The 3,773-nt window shown below is 43.8% G+C and overlaps 1 non-coding gene across 1 annotated transcript; it reads left to right on the top strand.

The window, feature by feature from the left end:
* Positions 1-3,029: 3,029 nt before the first annotated feature.
* On the top strand, positions 3,030-3,137 carry LOC112739164 (small nucleolar RNA R71). Its single transcript, XR_003170102.1, has one exon. It is a non-coding gene; the product is annotated as a small nucleolar RNA R71 (small nucleolar RNA).
* Positions 3,138-3,773: the final 636 nt, after the last annotated feature.

Raw genomic sequence — 3,773 nt, 5'->3', positions numbered from 1 at the left:
ATTCTCTTCCATGTTGATGTATTTTTCTACTCGCTCCTGGACTTCGTCTAAGGAGATAGGATACTTTTTTGATATAGACTGGCTGAAAGGTCCCTCTCGTAAGCCATTGATAAGCCCCATGATGGCGGCCTCTGTTGGTAAACTTTGTATGTCCATGCATGTTTTGTTGAATCTTTCCATGTAGTTGCGGAGGCTCTCCCGATCTCCTTGCTTGATCCCTAGTAAGCTGGGTGCGTGCTTGGCCTTATCTTTCTGGATGGAGAATCTGGCCAGGAACTTTTTGGCCAGGTCGTCGAAGTTTGAGATGGACTTCGGAGGTAAGTTGTCGAACCATCTGATCGCCGTTTTCGTGAGAGTTGTTGGAAAAGCTTTGCAGCGAACGGCATCTGAAGCATCGGTGAGGTACATTCTGCTTCTGAAATTGCTGAGATGATGGTTGGGATCTGTAGTGCCATCATACAAAACCATATCTGGGAGCTTAAAATCCTTTGGGATTTTGGTCTTCATGATTTTCCTGGTGAATGGATCCTGTTCTTTGCGTGAATTTTTCTCAGGAGTGGTCCGAGGAGCTTTTGATTTGAGGTCAGCCTCTAATTGCTGTAGTTTTTCTTCTAGTTCTCGACGTCGCCGTACCTCTCTTTGTAGATCCTTTCCGATCTCTCGCTGTTGTTGGGTTTCTTTCTCAAGTTGCTTTAAGCGATCTTGAAGTGCTTCCATGGCTCCCGGATTTGGTGAGTTTTTGTTCCCGTTGGATTCTGGAGTATCCTTTAGCGTAGTGTCCGCGTTCTTGTACGTTGTTTTGTTCTCCAGATCCGAGTCGTGGTCGTTGTCATAGCCGTCCGCCATGGTTTCGGGATGACTTTCAGGTTCCCCGGCAACGGCGCCAATGTTCCGAGGGTTACCTGAAACTAGAGGTCGATCTCAGATGAGATCCTTGGTACTGGTCGGGGATGACGTGTCTGGCCGGCTGGTGGCGGCCGGAGCGGTTGTGTCCGACTTGTTGGACTTGCTGCACTGCTGATCCTTGGCCACCGGATGGTGGGGGGTACCTGTAAGAGACTCCGATGCTTAAGTTAGCATGGGTATTAAGCAGGTTTTATGTAGAATCAGAGTATGAGTTATACCTGGGTGCTCCAGTGTATTTATAATGGTGAGATGTGACCTTTGGATAAGATAAGTTAGTTATCTTGTCTTATCTTTATCTTTTGGGTTGAGGTCAGCGCATCTTCAACGGAACCGCCCTTCTCTGTAGGCCTGAACGACCTTTAGATTTGGGTCGTATTCCTTGAATTGGGCCTTTTTTGAGCTTTCCTGTCGATTTGGCCGAGTTCTTCGTAAAGAAGTCGGTCCACTTGACCTAAGGAGGTCGGTCGCTTTATTACTGAACATCTCGGTTCGGACAGCTCGACCCAGGGTATGAACAGTCTCTTAACACCAAACTTAGAGTTTGAATGTGGGGGTTTTGTTTGACTCTATATTGAGAGAAGCTTTTCATGCTTCTTTTCCATGGTTACAGGGGGAGATCCTTGAGCTTTAAACACAAAGGAGTCCTCATTCACTTGAAGGACCAATTCTCCTCTGTCAACATCAATCACAGCTTTTGTTGTGGCTAGGAAGGGTTTGCCAAGGATGATGGATTCATTCATACACTTCCCAGTATCTAGGATTATGAAATCAGCAGGGATGTAGTGGTCTTCAACCTTTACCAAGATATCCTCTATAAGTCCATAAGCCTGTTTCCTTGAATTGTCTGCTATCTCTAGTGAGATTCTTGCAGCTTGTACCTCAAGGATCCCTAGCTTCTCCATTACAGAGAGAGGCATGAGGTTTATGCTTGACCCTAGGTCACACAGAGCCTTCTCAAAGGTCATGGTGCCAATGGTACAAGGTATTGAGAACTTTCCAGGATCCTGTCTCTTCTGAGGTAATCTCTGCCTAGTCAAGTCATCCAGTTCTTTGGTGAGCAAGGGGGGTTCATCCTCCCAAGTCTCATTACCAAATAACTTGGCATTTAACTTTATGATTGCTCCAAGGTACTTAGCAACTTGCTCTTCAGTAACATCTTCATCCTCTTCAGAGGAAGAATACTCATCAGAGCTCATGAATGGCAGAAGTAAATTCAATAGAATCTCTATGATCTCTGTATGAGCCTCAGATTCCCATGGTTCCTCATTAGGGAACTCCTTGGAGGCCAGTAGACGTCCATTGAGGTCTTCCTCAGTGGAAATCACTGCCTCTTCCTCCTCTCCAAGTTCGGCCGAGTGGGTAATGTTGATGGCCTTGCACTCTCTTTTTGAATTCTCTTCTGTATTGCTTGGGAGAGTACTAGGAGGGAGTTCAGTAATTTTCTTACTCAGCTGACCCACTTGTGCCTCCAAATTTCTAATGGAGGACCTTGTTTCAGTCATAAAACTTTGAGTGGTTTTAATTAGATCAGAGACTATAGTTACTAAGTCAGATTGGCTCTGCTTAGAATCCTCTGTCTGTTGCTGAGAAGATGATGAAAAAGGATTGCTATTGCTAAACCTATTTCTTCCACCATTACTGTTGTTGAAACCTTGTTGAGGCCTCTGTTGGTCCTTCCATGAGAGATTTGGATGATTTTTCCATGAAGGATTATAGGTGTTTCCATAGGATTCTCCCATGTAATTCACCTCTACCATTGCTGGGTTCTCAGGATCATAAGCTTCTTCTTCAGATGAAGCTTCTTTGGTACTGCCTGTTGCTGCTTGCATTCTAGACAAACTCTGAGAAATCATATTGACTTGTTGAGTCAATATTTTATTCTGAGCCAATATGGCATTCAGAGTATCAATCTCAACAACTCCTTTCTTCTGATTTGTCCCATTATTCACAGGGTTCCTTTCAGAAGTGTACATGAATTGGTTATTTGCAACCATCTCAATGAGTTCCTGAGCTTCTGCAGGCGTCTTCTTCAGATGAAGAGATCCTCCAGCAGAGCTGTCCAATGACATATTAGACAGTTCAGACAGACGATCATAGAAGATACCTATGATGCTCCATTCTGAAAGCATGTCAGAAGGACACCTTCTGATCAATTGCTTGTATCTTTCCCAAGCTTCATAGATGGATTCACCTTCCTTTTGTCTGAAGGTTTGGACTTCTACTCTAAGCTTGCTCAATTTTTGAGGTGGAAAGAACTTTGCCAAGAAGGCATTGACTAGCTTTTTCCAAGAGTTCAGGCTTTCTTTAGGTTGTGAATCTAACCATGTTCTAACTCTGTCTCTTACAGTAAAAGGAAAGAGCATAAGCTTGTAGACCTTGGGATCAACCCCATTGGTCTTGACAGTGTCACAGATTTGCAAGAATTCAGCTAAAAACTGATGAGGATCTTCCAATGAAAGTCCATGAAACTTGCAATTCTGTTGCATCAGAGAAACTAATTGAGGCTTAAGCTCAAAGTTGTTTGCTCCAATGGCAGGGATTGAGATGCTTCTCCCATAGAAGTCGGGAGTAGGTGTAGTAAAGTCACCAAGCACCTTCCTTGCATTGTTGGCATTGTTGTTATTTTCGACTGCCATGACTTCTTCTTGTTTGAAAGTTTCTGTTAGGTCCTCTACAGAGAGTTGTACTTTAGCTTCTCTTATCTTTCTCTTCAAGGTCCTTTCAGGTTCAGGATCAGCCTCAACAAGAATGTCTTTGTCCTTGCTCCTGCTCATATGAAAGATAGAGAAGAAGACAGTATGGAATCCTCTATGTTACAGTATAGAGATTCTTTGAGATGTCAGAGGAAAAGAAAAATAGAAAGATGA

Source organism: Arachis hypogaea, chromosome 13 (genome assembly GCF_003086295.3).
Source record: "Arachis hypogaea cultivar Tifrunner chromosome 13, arahy.Tifrunner.gnm2.J5K5, whole genome shotgun sequence".
Lineage (NCBI taxonomy): Eukaryota > Viridiplantae > Streptophyta > Magnoliopsida > Fabales > Fabaceae > Arachis > Arachis hypogaea.
The sequence above is the reverse complement of the archived record's forward strand: the minus strand, read 5'-3'. Positions and strand labels throughout refer to the sequence as shown.